At 46.0% G+C, this 17,592-nt stretch overlaps 1 protein-coding gene across 9 annotated transcripts in view; it reads right to left on the bottom strand.

The window, feature by feature from the left end:
• The window catches only part of Kcns3 (potassium voltage-gated channel modifier subfamily S member 3), a 57,475-nt gene extending 48,108 nt beyond the window's left edge, over positions 1 to 9,367 (bottom strand). For 2 of the 9 annotated variants that reach the window (XM_052186106.1, XM_052186109.1), the window contains exons 1-3: positions 8,454 to 8,649; positions 6,090 to 6,150; positions 4,384 to 4,506 (exon numbers count right to left, since the gene is read on the bottom strand). The gene's annotated coding sequence lies outside the window, so the exon portion shown is untranslated. Of the gene's footprint in view, positions 1 to 4,383; positions 4,507 to 6,089; positions 6,151 to 7,749; positions 7,914 to 8,453; positions 8,650 to 9,200 lie in introns of those variants that run through there. The other 7 variants (XM_052186107.1, XM_052186111.1, XM_052186113.1 and 4 more) reach the window with 5 other exon arrangements.
• Positions 9,368 to 17,592: the final 8,225 nt, after the last annotated feature.

Below are 17,592 nucleotides of genomic sequence, written 5' to 3'. Positions count from 1 at the left end.
CCATTAGCATTTAAAGGCAGATAGTGCAGCTGTGCCGTTCATGCTTTTCACTCTATCATTCCACATCAAAGTACTAGCTTTCGTGTGATGAGCAAACATGTATAACACCTTACAGAAGGTACGTCTAGAAAAACTCAGTTGCTCGCCAAAAAATGCATAGCACACTGACATTCGCTCTCATCAAGATGTTGATGAGTCTGCTAAAGGACCAAAATTCTCAAGGCATAGAAAGGAAGTTTCATCAGACTGCTATTTCCCGTCTCAAGGCACTCCCTCCCGACAACAACAAAGCACAGTAATCTAGTCCAGAAACTATTCTTGAATTGTTAAGGATTGTTTGCTTTTATACTGTACTACACTGTAAGTTTCAAAGGATGGTGACAAAGGATTTGAGGAGATGATGAGAAGATTGCAGATACTGGGGGATTTTTAGTTTTGACAAAGACTAAGGGTAAACTAACAGATATGGATGGCTGAAAGAAGGAAGGAAGGGAGGGAGGGAGGGAGGGAGGAAGGGGGGGAAGGAAGGAAATATAGAGAGATAAATGATAAAAATAGATATATTACTGATGGATAGAAATGGAAGATAAGGTATCATACATACATACATGCATACATACATGCACATACATAAACACATAGAAATAGATTGGTAGGTATATGCTAGATAGGTATCAGATAAATGGATGGATGGATGGATGGATGGATGGATGGATGGATGGATACTAAATAGATGCCAGAAAGTTAGATGATAGACAGATAAATAGGTAGATAGATAGATAGATAGATAGATAGATAGATAGATAGATAGATAGACAGATAGAAAACTATGACACATTTATATTGTTTTATGTGACACATTCTTTTATACTTTCATCCCAGAAAACATAAATTTTGAAAACAAAGAGGATCAACCCAGAACACCGTCTCATAGCTGTTGATTACCCAGATGAAATCTAATCACCAAGATAATCAGAGCCCCTACTACAAATCCATTCATGTCTTCCCACTGCTCTCTGAAAAAGCCGTAACATCTTGAACTTGGCTTCAAAGCCACAGCATGACCTAGCACCTGACCCACTCTTTAAGCTCCTCCCAAACATTCTCCTACAATCTTATCCCAATGCTTGGCATTCAGTCCTCAGCTTGGGGTCCTCTTGCCCCAACCCTTCCTTAACAAATTCCTTTCCACCCCTTAGAATGAAATATCCTCTTCAGTGGTCTCATGAAATCCCACACTTATAAAATAGGCATCATAAAAGCCCACGAGATAACCACTGCCTGGTGTGTGTTATTTACTGACTTCAAAGACTAGAATGTGAAAACATCCTTGCCAGAACCAAAGCATCGTCTCAGGCCAAATGAAAAAACCACAGCCTTTAACCACAAAGTCTCCCATCTTTTTGGCCAATTATAACTCTTACCTCAAATAAATCATAGGGGATACTTTTATAGTTACCTTGGCACAGGAATCAGACTTTTAGAAAGCCAGACTTCTTCGCAGCAAAAGAAAAGTAAAGAGACGTAAGCATATCCAAGCTCCTGGATCCAGTCTGCTGGCTGCCTGGTGTCTGAAAGCACTACTACTTGCCAGGATTTAAGTCTTCTTGACCAAAAAGAGTCTTAACTTTTGAGCATGGGGGCTCACATTAATCTCAGCTCTCAGGAGACAGAGGTGGGTATATCCCTTTGAGTTTGAGGCCAGCCTGGTTTATATATTGAACTCCAGGGCAGCCATGGCTACATAGAGAGACCCTGTTGAAGATGAGAAAGGGAACAGGAAAGGGGAGGAAGGTGAGGGAATCATAGCGCAGAAAATGGATTAAATGATTCTATGGATTAAATGAAATGTGATTAAATGGATTGGTAAATTGAAATGTACCAATTTCAATTCTATGGTCCTAGCTCAATCTTACCTCCTATAGCTTTAACTGGATCACTGAGAGTTCTTTCTTTAAGGAAAAATAGCATAATTGTGGTAGATGGAATATGCTTGGCCCGGGGAGTGACACTACTGGGTGTGGCCTTGTTGGAGGAAGTGTATCACTGTGGTGGTGCTTTGAGATGTTCCTCCTAGCTGTCTGGAAGATAACCTCCTTCTGGCTGGCTTTGGATCAACATGTAGGACTCTCTGCTCCTCTAGCAGAGGATCATGCCTTCCTGTGAGTTTCCATGCTTCCTGCCATGATGATAGTGGACTCAACCTCTGAAAGTGCAAGTAAGCCCCTATTAAATGTTGCCCTTTATAAGAGTTACCTTGTCAGCATACACCAGCTGATACGAGGCCCTCGACACATATACAGCAGAGGACCGCTGGGTCTGGCCTTAGTGAGAGAAGATGCACCTAACTCTCGGAAGACTTGAGGCCCCAGGGAGTTGGGAGGTCTGGTGGGGTGAGGACATGGGGACGTCGTCTTGGAGATGGGTGAGAAGGTACAGGATGAGGAAAAGTCAGAGGATAGACTGGGAGGGGGATAACGACTGGACTGTAATAAAAAAAGATTAATGAATAAGAATAATAAAAAAAGAGTTGCCTTGGTTATGGTGTCTCTTCACAGCAAAGGAAACCCTAAGACAATGACTGTGACATTCATTATTGACCTTCCAGTCAGCATACTTTGCTAAACCTGATGTAATGGTTGGTTTAATTCTATGTCAGCATACTTTGCTAAACCTGATCTAATGGTTGGTTTAATTCTATGTCAGCATACTTTGCTAAACCTGATCTAATGGTTGGTTTAATTCTATGTGTCAACTTGGCTGGGTTGCCCAGATATTTAGTTGAACAATATTTCCAGTGTTTCCATGGGAATTGACTAAGGTTAATGTACTGGCTGATTTTGTATGTCAACTTGACACAGGCTAGAGTTATCACTGAGAAAGGAGTTTCAGTTGGGGACGTGCCTCCATGAGATCCTTCTGTGGGGCATTTTCTCAATTAGTGATCAAAGGGAGGAGGGCCCCTTGTGGGTGGTGCCATCCCTAGGCTGGTATTCTTGGGTTCTATAAGAAAGCGGGCTGAGCAAGCCAGTAAGGAACATCCCTCCATGGCTTCTGCATCAGCTCCTGCTTCCTGACCTGTTTGAGTTCCAGTCCTGACTTCCTTGGTGATTATCAGCAATGTGGAAGTGTAAGCTGAATAAACCCTTTCCTCCCCAACTCGTTTCTTGGTCATGATGTTTGTGCAGGAATAGAAACCCTGGCTAAGACAGTTAATATTCAAATTGGTATCAAATCTCTTGTGTGTTGGCCTCATCAAATCAGTTTAACACACACACACACACACACACCTTTTCTCTTCCTTATCTGTCATCCTTACCACAGTATACCCAGCTCCTAGCATAGTATATACATCACCAGGCAGATGCTCAAATTCTTGTAGACCAAATATCTGACTGCATTCCTTAGTCATTAGCTTTGAGGAGCATCTAGTAGGTACTCTGTTGAGAGTAAACAGGACATTTCATTCACTTGGAAGGTCCCCAAGCTCACTAAAGCCAGCTGCTTATAAACACTGATTGCTCAATTGTAGCACTGTTGACTAAAAGCAAGCAGACCATGAGCCTTTATCATTCAACACTTGTGCAATTAAAGACAATATTTATACAGCATCTCTTACAAGAAAATCATGGTCTAAGGCTCTGCAGGATTCCAAAGAAAGTGAGACAACCCCACCCCCAAACAAAAAAATGACAATGTCACAATCTAGGCTAGTAGCTATTTTTAGGTTATTAAAGATTACTTGTATAATGTACTCATCCTGGGAAGCTTCGAAATACAGTGACAAGAAATAAGAGAGTCAAGCATTGCAGCTTTCGCATTTCATTCCAGGTTCTAAGCATTTTACTGAAGACAACTCCTATCCTCCCCTCCCCCACCTCTTGCATCCTGCAACAGCAACCCCAGGAAAAGTGAAATACCAACAGAAAGTTTCTGTCTTTCTCTCCTATTCACTCCACTTCCATTAGGCCCACTTAGCACCAGATCAAGGTCGGAAATGAGAAATCAGCGGCAGGGCTGGCGATGTGGCTCAGGTGGCTGAGTACTTGCCTAGCATACACAGAGTCCTGAGTTTGAGTCCCAGCTCTGCACAAGTGCTATAGTGGTGTGGGCCTATCATCCCAGCACTCAGGAGAAGGAGGCAGGAGGAGGCTTGAGAGTTTAAACTTAAGGCTCAGCTACATAGAAGGTTTGAGGTCAGCCTGGGATACTTAAGAGCCTACCTCAGAAAAGAGAATAAAGAAAAAGAAAAGTTGGCTTCAGAATAAAATTCTTACTCATCTGCTAGCAAGTACTCGCCATTGGAGTCAAGAAAATGAAGCTGGAAGGCAGTGGGTTTGGAATCAGACATGGCTATGTCATCTCTGCCCTGCTGTGACTTACCATAATCAAGATGCCACGAGGACTCCAAGCGACAAACCTCCAGGCAGTTCCTCCAGACACTGGGTTAGGGGATGTGTCACTGTGGCTCTAACCTATGAATCTTCTAGGTTTCTCAGATATTATCTAAAAATAACCACAGTGTTTGTCTAGTTAGTGATTTACTTATTTATTTATTTATTTATTTATTTATTTATTTATTTATAGATCCTTTAGGTTATACCTAAACCTCTTTCCTTTCAAATCAGCTGAGTCCATTGAGAAGCTGCTGAAAAAGACAAAAGCTTTTAAATTCTGTCTTCTGGGAGAGTTTTCTTGCTGGTTTATTTTTGTTTTTGTTCTTGGTTTTGTTTTGGGGGGTGTTTTGTGTTTCTGTGAGTTTGGGGGTTTTGTTTTTGTTTTTGTTTTTGTTTTGTTTTGTTTTTGAGAAAGGGTTTCTCTGTGTAGCCTTGGCTGTCCTAGAACTCACTCTGTAGACCAGGCTGACCTTAAACTCATAGAGTTCTTCCTGCTTCTGTCTCCTGAGTGCTAGGATTACATGCATGCGGCATGTACCACCACTGACTGACTTTGTATGTTAATCTTGGCATGATTTTGCCAGTCTCTATACTCCTGCCATAATATGACTCAGGCCCTAGTTCTTTTAAGCCTTAGCTGAGCTTTTAAATTCTAGTCTTCCAGGTTCCTCTTAAGGTTGAGACACAGAACCGGAAGTCACTTGATAACCACGGGCTTCCCCTAACAGTCACTTGACCAAACTGTCTGAGATTCCACTACAGAGAGGGCACAGCAGGTGAGCCAAGGAACCAGACAGTGGGCAGGGTCCTAAGCTCCACAGAGGTTCTGCAGGCCGACTGCAGGACTCAGACTTCTGACTTTACATTGTCCTAACTGGCTGGCCTTGTCTCCTCCTTCTCCTATAAAACAGGGCAATGATTACTACCTCATGTGGTTAATCCTCAGAATGAAATGAGTTAATATGTGTTTTTTTTTAAAAAAAGCCTTTAGCATTTAGATCCTAGTGCAAGGTAACAATAATAGCAATCTAGTCTTTGTAGCTAAGCAGAAAGAGTGCAGAGAAGTGACCAGTGTCAAAGAGAGCACAAGGACCGTTTATTGGGTTTCGTAGTCTGTTCGCTTTGATTGATGTCTCCTTGTAGATATTTCACACAAGAGAGTCAGGGCTGTAGCCCGGTTGGTAAAGCACATGCAAGAGAAACCCTGGGTAGATCCCAGCACAGTATAAATCAGGCACAGTAGCACGCATCTGAAATTCCAGTACTCAGAGACCAGCCAAGTTCAAGATCATCTTTGACTACACAGTGAGTCTGAGACTAACATGAACTACATGAGACCTCAAATTTTTTAAAGGGTTTTAGAAAAGATATGTCTCACTTGTGACACTGTAAGGATCCATCATCTGAGAAGTAAAAGGGAATAATACATCTTGCCCTCTGCCTGCACCTCCCCAGAAAGCTAGCCTTCCCCCCTAGGGAGACCTCAGGCCACACTAGAGGGCTCCATTCACTGCAAGCTCCCACATCCACACTGCAGTAATACAAAGAATGCAAGCCTTACATCTTCACAGGAGACAATCCCCAGAAAAGCACCTAGCAGAGTATCCAGCCAAGGCCGTAGGCAACCAATAAGTGTTATCTATTTAGAATGTCCTCTATTTTAAATGGAAGAGGAGGAAAGCCCTATGGTACCTGCTTTCTCCAAGCTGACACACATTCCAACACCGAAGGCCATACAAGAGCAGACTGGAATCTGTGGAAGAACAGAGAGATGTCATGCAGTATCTGTAAAGAATGACAGTGCAGGGAAGAGATCACTGGACAGAAAATACAGGAATCGCCTTCTTTCTTCTTCCCAAGAAGAAAAGCATTAGAAGGAAGACCCTTAGTTGGGAAATTGCTGGCAAACCCAAATGTGATGGTTACTTTTAACTGTCAATTTGACACAGTCTCAATCACCTGGAGGAAGGGCCTCCAACAATGTCTGTGAAAGATTATCTCAATTACATCCATTGATGTGATGTGAGATGACCCGTCCACCGTGGGCAGCATTGTTCTCTGGGCTTGGAGCTAGGGACTGAATGAAAAACTAGAAAGCTACCAGACTACTAGCAATCATGTGTTACTCCATCTCTTCGCTCTCCACCATGAACGTAAAGTGACCAGTTCTCTCCAGCTCCGGCTGCTGTGACTTCTCTGCCACAATGAACTGGAATTATAAGTCAAATACACTTTCAAGTTCATTTTGTGAGTCATTTGCCACTGCACCAGGGAAGAGCTGGTATTAGACGCCAATTAATATTTTTAACATTTCTGAACAAATCCAAAACAGCTTTTGCCTTCCCAACTTGCTCTCCTGGGCAAGGCACACAGCTAGGCTGCCTTCATTCATGGCTTGTGTAGGCACTGTCAGCTCCCACACAAAATCCCATTAGTTCTATTACTGTGTTAACATGCTGTAGACCCAGAGGTCTTAATCATTTCATCACAACTTTCTCCTCCCCTTCCCAACACTGGCAAGGTCTAGTCCTAAAAAGACAAACAGTGTTCAGAGGAAATGGAAGCCAATTACGAGGAGGGAGAAAGAGCAAAACTAACTCTGGCATCCTTTGCTGTGGCTGGCCAAGGGCACACAGAGAGAATCAAAGAGAATCACCTCAAAGAGCTAGGAAGCCAGGGAAATAGTTCAAGTACAGAATCAGAAGACATTCTAGCAAAACCATCACCTTTAGCAGGAGGCAGAGTGCTAGGGGGAAATGCTTGCTTCCTGTTTACCTGGACGGGTATTCACAAGAAGACTAGAGGAGTAAAACCCAGGCCTAAACTGATGGTTATGCAAATTGTATAAACAAATCTATGCAAAGAGTGGGAAGCTTTCTCATCTAGTTTCCTCCTCACCTGTCTCACTGCCTTCAGCAGACAGAGTCAAAGAGAAAACCTAACAGCTTGGAAGAAGCACAAATCCACTCTCTCGTTTGATCAAAAGGAACATCCCGGTCCACCCGGCCCCTCAAGTCACTCTTACGGGTTGAAGGAGTTCTTCGCAGATTTCTGTCCTTGCCAAGGGTCTCTAAAATAAAGCTATCACCGTGATCTTTCTAGACTAGACAGGCATAAGGAAGGAGAAACCAAGGTCGCAAAGGGTGCTCCTGTCCTAAATCGGACAAGGAGGCAAGGAGTAGGGAAGAGAGGGGCACAAGAAGACAGAAGCTCTGCAATGCGAAAGGCGTCCGGGCTAGGCTCGCCGCGGCCCCTGCCGGCAGGTCTAGCTCCTTCCAAGCACTTCCTGAGGTCTGATTGGAGCCACCAGCGAGGATGAAAGAAATTAGAGTTCCTGACCCTGCGGACCCACCTCGCGCCACTACTGCAGATTCAAATGAGACTCTGGGGACCGTTCCACGTGGGCCCAGTGAGTCCCAAGCCGCCCCACCTAAAGCGCGCTGACTGTTCCCGAGCCCAGCGCCGCACCAAAGGAAGGGCCCTGGGTACGCTCTTGCCTGCAACTGTCGCGGGGCGCCTTGCAACACTGCAGGGCAGAGGGGAGGGGGAGAGATGGCAGAGAAGGCGGAGCAGGCGGCCCGGGAAACACTAACATTTGCCAGGAAAGCGCCTCCTCCCGAGAAAGGAAAGGAAGGGCTTCCCGGCTTAGGAAACGCCCCGGGGTTGCCCCCACGCGAGGTGCCGCCTTTCCTTGGCTCCAGTCTCCAGTCTCCAGTCGGTCCTCCACTTAACCTCCTAGCCCCAAAAGGTGGTCCTAGCTCCCCTTCCCCAGGTGTCCAAAGAGACCCACGCTCGGCTTGGGCAGTCCGCAGCTCGTGCAACAGGCAGAGCCGCAGCTCCAGCGACGGCAGGCTCCAGCTCCGGCTCCGGGACTGGAGGATGAGGAGGAAGCCAGGCACCCGGCAAGATACAAAGTCCCTAAGCAGATTTTGCACCCACGACCTGAGAGCCACTGGAGACTGGAAGAGCAAAAGGTGGGGGAAGGTACAATAAAGTTGAGGGGTCGCATGGTGAAGTGTCACGAACGCGCGGGGAGGTGGGGACCCGATCAGGTACCTGCAGGAGTCGTGAGTCCTGGCGCGTCTGGCTGGCTGGGTTCTGCGACGCCGCCTGCCCGCGCTGCAGGGATCCGGCCTCTCCGCGCGGCCCCGCGCCCGCCGCCGCAGCGGCAGGAGAGCGGGCTAGCCCGCACGGGTCGCCGAGTCCGCGGATCCCGCCGGGCTGGAGCTGGGTGCTTCGAGAGGCGGGCGGGACCGGGCGGGGCCAGTCTCTCAGTCAACGCCCTGCTGCTCTCCGCTCCTCCTGCCGCCTGGCGTCCTGCTCTCCGCCAGGGTTTCCCCCGGCCCAGGGCGCGGCGCTCGCTCACGGACCACGGCAAACTGAGAGGATCCCACGGCGAGCCCCACGCACAGATGCTTGGACCCAGACACAGCAGTGCGGGACTTGCATCCCGGCCAGGCCCAAGTGCAGAGTCACCTCCTCAGGAGTGTCCCGCCCTGCCCCAGAGGGATATCAAGGTCACATCCCACGCCTCCCACCCTGCGCACTCCAGGGAGAGAACTGCAATCCAGAAGAAGAAAAATAACCTCTCCCGTGGTCTAAGCAAAATGCCTCTCGAAAGTCGTGTCCAAAGCAACACTTCGCAAAACTGCCAGGGTTTTCTTGAGCTGTCTCGAGGCCCCAACTTGTTTTACAACAAAGTGCAAAGGAGGAAACGACCCTGATTCTGCCACTGTTTGCCACCACCCGCTCCTGAAGACTCACAGTGAGGAACAGGATAGTTTGTTCCTTTCCTCGACTTACCAAGTCTGAAGAGATGGTTGGACTTATGCACCAAGCATATGGAGAAAGGAAAAAGGAACTGAGTGGAAAGGGGGAAATGGGAGAGGGAGTCACCGGGAGATGGCTCCAGCTAGGGTTGAATTAACAACCAAGGACCTATGCAAGGGCAGCGTGTGGTCCAGAAGACACGCCTGGCCTCCCCGCACTGGCGCGCTGAGCGAAAACACAAGCAACAGCCCGGAAGAGAAATGGGACGCGTGGGGGCCCACCCCCGCGCTCCCCCTCCCGCCCCAAACTGCAGAATTTTAAGTTGTGCAGGCATGCAACCATTCCTCAAAGCCAGCTGCTTGGAGTTGTAGGCGCCCAGCGTTCTCAGGGTTCCTACCAGACACTCCAAGCTCTGCTGGCTGCTCCCAGCCCAGCGTCCCTAACCCAGCCTTGGTGGCAATCACCTCAGACATGCATCTAGCAAAACTAAGCATCTTTATAATGGTGACAAGAGGGATCTATACAAGATGTTTTTCTGGCCTCGTGGAAGCACCCTACGGTGTCTGTGGGGTTCATAATCATTTCTTCTTCATCAAAACCCACACCCAGTCAGAGCTGGTAAAGAACACCTGGTTTCAAAGAGATGAAGCCTGAATCTTATTTATTTTTATTACATTTTATTTTTCCGTATGTATATGTGTGGGTGCATCCACGCGTTGGCATGTGGAAAAAGGGCTCAGAGGACAACTTTCAGGGATTGGTCCCCTGCTCCCATTATGCAGGTCCTGTGGATTAAACTCAGAAGGTCAGGTTTGGGGACAAATGTCTTTATGCACTGAGTCATTTCACTAGCCCTTGAAACCTATATCTTCAAAAGAGGTCTGCCCCAGAGGAGAGAGTCCCCAGCAGTGGGCAGAAGACTCTGAAGACCCTGCCTCAAAATGAGGGCACAGGCCACTGTAGAGTCTATTTGGACCTTCCATCTCTTAGGTCTTCATTATTTGGTCCCCTCAGGCCTGCCCCACTCACATCACAGAAGACCCAAATGTCTACTCTGTGTTTGCAGGAGTCTGCGGAAGGTAATTTTCATATGCAATTCATCATCTCTAACCTAAGATCTAAATTATTCTAAGCATTTACATTTTATCAGCGTCATAGGATCAATGCCCCTGGGTCTCCCTAGCAGTTAGGTAGCTACTTGAGCATTTCAAAAGCATCAAGTTTATGCCACGAGTCCAGTCTCCTTTGCCTAAGAAGGACAAGGACAAATGGCCTGTGTCTGTGGCGGGCAGGAGGTATTTGCAGTGTAGAGAGAGCAGTAGGTCCTTCTCTTCCTCTCCTGAGGTCCGGGTGACACAGGTGGATAGAAGGGGAGAGAAGGTGCAATCCTGGGCTGTCAGGAATAGTTCCTTCAGGAGGCAGACACAGAAAGTAGAGCCCACCAGTCTGAGTTAGTGGGTCAGCCATGTGCACACATCCTTCTGAATCCTGCCTTCAGTTCTGGTGTGTCACCTATAAGGGAAATTCCTTCCTCACCTGGTGACCAAGAAACATACGTCAAACAAACAAACAAACAAAACCAGGAAAGCACATTTGCTCCTGAAACTTTAATCTCTCTCCTCCCCACCCCCACCTCTCCGCACATACCACGAACTCACATAATCACACTCTTCCTCCACCTGCCCCGACCTGTCCTTGATTTTTTTTTTCATTCTCAAAGTCCCCATGACAGAGAACCAAGTCAACCCCAGAGGCAGGACAGTACTGGTTCATCTCTGTTTGTCTCTTAAATGGGGACAGGCCTGCAGGCAAGAATGAAGATGTTCTCACTTCAGGCTGCAGGAGAGGGGTGAGTGTGCTTGGGTAACAATGCTCACCATTTGTTGAGTTGCTACCTCACTCATCTCGACTCTTTACCCTGCAATGTGAATGTCACTATAGCCGAGTGAGTGCATAAAACACCTCCTGGTAAACCACCAGGCTATTCAGGACTGCCTGCATCACAGTGACTCTGTTCCCAATCACCCGCTCCTTCTTTGCTGCACAGATGGTTAGTTGGACTCTATTAACAATTAAGATACTCTGGGAGGTTCCTTCTTCCCTCAATGGTTAGGAATTTCCTCTCCACCCCACCTTAACACCCTGTGTTGCTCCACTGCACAGCCCCCAGCACGCTGGCTTTTAACTGTTTATCCTCCACTAGTTAAGGGACTGAGTCCCTGGCAGCCACATTTCAGGGACCTTCTACGGGCTCTTCATGTTTATGCAGTGAATGACTGAAGGCTCTGTCACGGAGCCCACAGGTTCCATCTGCTCCTCATGGGTACTTAAATCTTTTGTTTCTATGCTGCCTTTTGCCAGGTAGAAAGAAACCATGAGCCATCAAATTCTCATTTTGCTTGGTTGCTGGGAAGCTCAAAACTAAATTTATATAAATCAAATTTAGCTCTTAATTAGCTGAAGTGCTTTTGTTCCAGATTATTTCAATGATGATCATGAAACTATGGTATATTTGCCTATTGCCTTATGGTGTAGTGGTTGTTGTTGTTGTTGTTGCTGTTGCTGCTGCTGCTACTGCTGCTGCTGCTGTTTCACTAAACATACCTTAAAGTTTTATGTCCTTAAAGGTCCAAAGACTTGAATTCCAATTCTCCTCTGCCTCTGACAAGCTCAGCGGTATTTCTTCCCTGGCTAGCTTTGGCTTTGGACCATATGATATTCATGGTCTTTGCCAGCTCTAAAAGCTTTATACTTCTATAGATAAAAGGAGACAGTTTATAAATTATTAATGAAGGAATCCTGTGACAGAACATGGCTCAAGTCTCTAGGCACAAAGGAAATACACCCTTCAGGTACAGGGAGACACCCTTCACGGGGCTCCAGAAAGCCAGCCAAGGTGAGTCCTTCAGAGCAGGGCCCAGGCAGCAGGCCTTGGTTAAGTGTACTGCCTTCCCTAGTGGGTATTCTCTCCCCTCTTAGCCAAACAACGACTTTGACAAGTTAGTCCATGAAAATCCCCTAAGGGGGTGGCCTTTCGGTGGCTGCTGTTTGACTTCTCACCACCTCTCCAGCTTTTCACATCTTTCTGTCTGCTTTACTCAGCCCCTGTCAGCCTTCCTACTCTGCTTCCTGACTCCTGAGTCCTGGCTTTGTCTGTGCCCTGTCTTTCAATGCTTCCCTCCTACAGTTAAACAAACAATGACAGCAAGAGCATACTTTACCTGCAGAATAAAGCTCGGAGTCGCTCCTCAAAAATGGCTTCCTCTCTCTCACTGATGGTGTCTATGTGACCTGTAGAAGTGAACCCCCACAGTGTTGTGTGCTGAATATTAGATCCCAAAACCTGCTGGGAAGTAATGTATCTTACAGAATAGGTTCGAAGTCTTGGGGTAGGAGGGTGTCCCCCGATCCCTCACTCTCTTTCGCTCTGTTTCCTGTTCCTATGCACACTCCCACCACAGGTCCTTCCTCCTTATCACAAGCCCAGAAATAATATGGCCCAGAATGATGAGATGTGAGATAAAATAATCTGTCCCCTTTGACTTATTTGTGCCAAGTACACACACACACACACACACACAGACACATACACGCATGCGCGCGCACGCACACACGCATGCATACACACATGCATACACAGAAATTACAGAAGTAACAATTTCTGTGAAATTAGTACCAGGAGGAAGGTCATGGCTGTGAGTAACCCTGACCTTATGGTTCTTAGGACTTTGTAAATGGTTTGGGGAGGGGAAAATTTGGAAGAGTTTAGAGATAGGAGCTTAAAATTGTTCAAGAGCATTGCAAATGTAGCTTAATGTGACATTTTGTGGAGATTTGAAAATAGTGGAAATATGAATAAAATAGTAAAATATGAGTGGAAAGACCAGACTCATGTGTAGCTGCTTTTGTAAACAAAATGTCACCATGATCAGGTCATAGAAGTACCCACCGAGATTTCAAGGATCAACAGGGTAGGGGACCAAATAGTGTAAGGCAGGGTTAGAGTCTCCACAGGGAATCCACTGAAAGGACAGTGGATAAAGGATGAAGAATAAGGCAGGGACCTGCAAGAGAGATGCCTGGATGCTGAAGATGCCAAACACACGGAACAACTGCCAAGGAGAGTCAGAAGCAGTAAGCAGAGTCAGCTCAAGAAAACGTGGGCCATAGGCATCAAGACCACAGAGGTGGGGCTTTCCAAGGGCGCTCAGGAGCTCAGATCATGACTCCATGTACTCTGGATGCTAGACACGGAGCTGCAGGATTCAGGGTTTGCCATGCTGGCTTTCAGCCTTACCTTGACCTGATCCTTTGTTGGTATTTTCTTATTCCTTCACCTTGAAATGAGCACATTTACTCTGTGCTTGTGTATCTTGGAATCAAACTTTCCTCTTTCACTTTACAAAGAATCACAGCTAAAGCTTTTCCTTGGGTGTCAAAAAAATCTTTAGAATTGGACTTTAAGACCCTGGGGACTCTAAGAGGTGAACGCAATACATTTTGCATTACGAAAAGCAGTAATCCTTTGGGGGCCAGTGGTGGAGTGTTACAGTCTGAATGTGCAATGTCTCCTGGGGGCCATGTTTTTAACACTAGGTCTCCAGCTTATGATGCTATTTTAAGAAGTGGTTAAAACATCAAAGATAGTTCCTAGACAGATGAAGTAAGTCACTGTGGGCATTGAACTGAAGGTTGCATGTGGTCCCGGTACCTTCTTTACTCCAGGAGTCCCATTCTCTCTGAGACAAACAACCTGCTCCTTTACAGGTTCCCACCACCAGGATATTCAGCCTCACTGTGGGTCCAGAATCAAAGAAGCCAAAGGCTGTGGAGTGAAACCTTTGAAACCGTGAGCTAAGATAAATTGTCCTAGGGCAGGTTCAATGACTCAGCAATAAGAACATTTACTGTTCTTGCAGAGGACCCAGGGATTTTTGTTTTTGGTTTGGTTTGGTTTGGTGTTGTTTTTCCCAGCACCTTGGTCAGGTGAGGCACAACTGTCTATAACTCCAGTTCCATCAGATTCAACACCCTCTAGCTGCAAGGACACATTCACCTATGTGACCCACACAAACTCATACAGGCACAAGCACACACACATAAATAAAATTTTAAAATTGTAAAGATCAACCTTTCCCTTCTATGTTGTTTATGTTGGTATTCTGTCCCATGCATGAGGAAAGTAAGTGATAACCTCACGGGGCAAAGGTAGCTGTGTTTCCTAGTCCTCCCCTTTATACTTCATGCAAAACTCATTAAAGTTACTCTCCGGTACTACTGTGCATGTTGCATTTGAACTTAGTGTCTTGTGTTGATTTGTAAGTGCCCTGAGGGCAAGAACTATGTGATACTATTAATGTCCGTACTTTCAGAATCTGTTACAGAGGTTTAAAGGACTAAGAATAAGGCAGAGGATGGATGATGGATAAATAAATGGATGTTTCTGAGACTGTACAGAAAGGTTCAAAAAACTGTATATATGTTATAGTTGCTAGCTTTGTGCTTTTGTAGGACTCCTAAAATGGAAGTGGGGTGTCTCTGACTCTTCTACCTGCTCTCGGACCCCTTTTGCTCCACATTGCCTCACACAGACTTGATATAAGGTTTTGTTTGCCCCTAGTCATACTGTATCCTGTTGCCATGTTCAGTTGATATCTCAGGGCTATCTGCTCATTTCTGAAGGGAAATAGAGGAGGTGTAGATCTTGGGGAAGGAAGGGGTGTGGGAGTACTGAGGGGAAGGAGTGAGGGATAACTGTGGTCAGGATGTCTCATATGAGAGAATAAAAAATGCAGGAAGTCAAGTTGGGAGCATCAAAGACCATCAGTGTATTCATAATTTTCCTCCAAGGGGAAAATTGTACCTGTAAGAGTTCCTCTTTTGTGGGCTGGAGCTTGGGGTCTACCTCCCATTTGCAACTAGAAGAGTGAAGGGTATGTCTAGGGCAGAAGCTACTGAGTGCATTCCATGCCATTTTCTGCTTTCTTGGTAGTAGTATCTACAGTCATTGCCTAAGTGACAGATTCTTCCCTTTTGTCTGGAAAGACTCCAGTTTTAAACTGAAAGTCCAACATCCCAGGAACACCATCAGTGCAGGGCAAACCGGGACAGTTGCCCATCCTCTTGGCATATTTCTGTGGAAGATAAAATTTTCATATCCTGGCATTCCATGAGCTGCGGCAAAGCATATAACTGAAGGCTTCACAGTGGGACATTGGTGGAAGTGGTGCATTCAGTTTCTTGAATGTATCCTCAAAGGAAGTGGGGAGAGTACCTCCTCCTTTTCTGCCTTTAGGCTCTTTGAAATGCAGAAAAGACAGCTGGACACAGACTTGATATATAGACACGCACGAAAAAGCCAGGTAATAAGGCAGAGCAAGGTCACAGGCAGGAACTGGACCATCTGAGCCCTGAACTTCCTTCACTTATACAAGGGAAATATAGTTATATCTTATTTAAACTATTTCTGTTTGAAGTTTTATGCAGCTTAAGGCTGAATCACATGGGCTCCTCTATGTATGCCTGTTCATGTGTGTGCATGTGCATGTGTGCACACACTTATGTGAAGGTCAGAGGTCAACATCCAGTGTCTTCCTATATTGCTGTACCTCATTTTGTGAAACAGATTCTGTCACTGAGCCTGAAGCTCACTGATTAGCATGACTAACTGGCCTACAAGACGCAGGGATCCTCCTGTCTCTGCATTGTGATGTATGAGTACTGGCATTTAAACTCAAGGTCTTCATGCCTACATGACAAGCACTTTACATACTGAGTCATCTCCTCACCCCCTGAACATGAATACACTTTTTTACTCTAAGTGGCAATCTGTCCTTCATCTGACTCTTCTTTGAGGTTATATTCAACATGGTGAGATGATTTAATTCCATCCCTAGAACTCTGTGTATGATCGCTCAATTTCTGTATTACCATGTGCATCTTCCACACCTATTTCCTAGTGATGGATCTAAAAAAATCTTTAAGCTCTCCACCACAAGCAACCCTGGAACAGCCTTGGACCCATAACATTGTAGAACTGTAGAGAACTTGAGGGAAATATATATCCCTCAAGATCAGTGCCTGTAGGGTAAGAGTGTGGTTGATGTGGGCACTAAACCACCTCTACATTGATTTATCAATAGCCATGTCCTTTTTCCTCCCAAGGGTCTTCCAGAATTTCCTACCATGTAGAAACCATGAGGCCAATATCTACACCAGCTAACAGCAAAGGTCCCCTACTTAATATCTTAATTTTCAAGATAGATGCACTGTTAATGTGACCCCCTTGAGCTTCAGTTTGACATACAACAGCTCAAAGTAAAAACTTTCCTGAAGAGTTCAGTCACCTGTCTTATATTTTAGAAAGTGTCAGAAATCTAGAGCCCCCCCCCCCCCCCGCCCTGGTATTTCTGTCTATATCATTAAGTTGTATCCTGCTCGATCCTACCCAGCTATGGGAGCCAGTAGGTTGATGGTACTCTTCTGATGGTAGTCAACACAAGAGACAGGTATCCTGACAGGCAAAGAGTTCTGAGATAAGCATCTTGAGGTTCAATTTATGTGGTGGTTTGAAAACATATAGACTCGTGTGTGAATGGAGTGGCACTATTAGGAGATGTGGCCCTGTTGGAGTTGGTGTGACCTTTTAGGAGGAAATGTGCAGATATGGGTGGGCTTTGAGTTCTCAGATGTTCAAGGCAGAGCTAGTGTGGCAGTCTCCTGTGGATCTGCTTCCTGTTGATCAGCACATAGCACTCTCAGTTCCTTCTCCAGCACCATGTCTGCTTATAAGTTTCCCTGTTTCCCACCACAATGATAATGGACTAAATCTCTCAAACTATAAAACAGCCCCAACTAAATGTTTTCCTTTATTAGAGTTGTTGTAACCCCACAAGAAGATTAACGGTGTCAACTAATCTGGACTAGTCTAAGCCACCAACCAAAGAGCATACATAGGCTGGACCTAGGCCTCTCCACACGTATGTAGCATATGTGCAGCTTGGTCTTCATATGGGTCCCAACAATTGGACAGGGGGCTATCCCAAAAGCTGTTGCCCATCTGTGGGGTATGCCTTCCTAGCTGGACTGCCTTGTCTGGCCTCAACGAGAGAGGATATGCCTAACTGCAGAGACTTGATGTGCCAGGGTGGGGGGATGCCCAGGGGGCCCCCATCCCCTCAGAGGAGAAGGGCAGAGGGGATGGATCATGGGAGGGGTGGCCAGGAGGGGGCCAGTGAGTGGGGTGTAAAGTGAATAAACAAAACAAATTACATTAAATTAAATTTTAAGCAAATAAGACTCTAATAAGGTAATGATGTGCTGCAGAGAAATTTAGACCCATAAAATGTCTTTTGTTGTCAAACTCCACATCACACCAGTGTAGCCTTAGCACTTCCATTGTCTCATTTCTTCTGATGTAAAAGGA

This window comes from Apodemus sylvaticus, chromosome 6, assembly GCF_947179515.1.
Source record: "Apodemus sylvaticus chromosome 6, mApoSyl1.1, whole genome shotgun sequence".
Classification (NCBI taxonomy): Eukaryota; Metazoa; Chordata; class Mammalia; order Rodentia; family Muridae; genus Apodemus; species Apodemus sylvaticus.
Note: the sequence above shows the minus strand (reverse complement) of the source record. Positions and strands in the feature narration are given on the sequence as shown.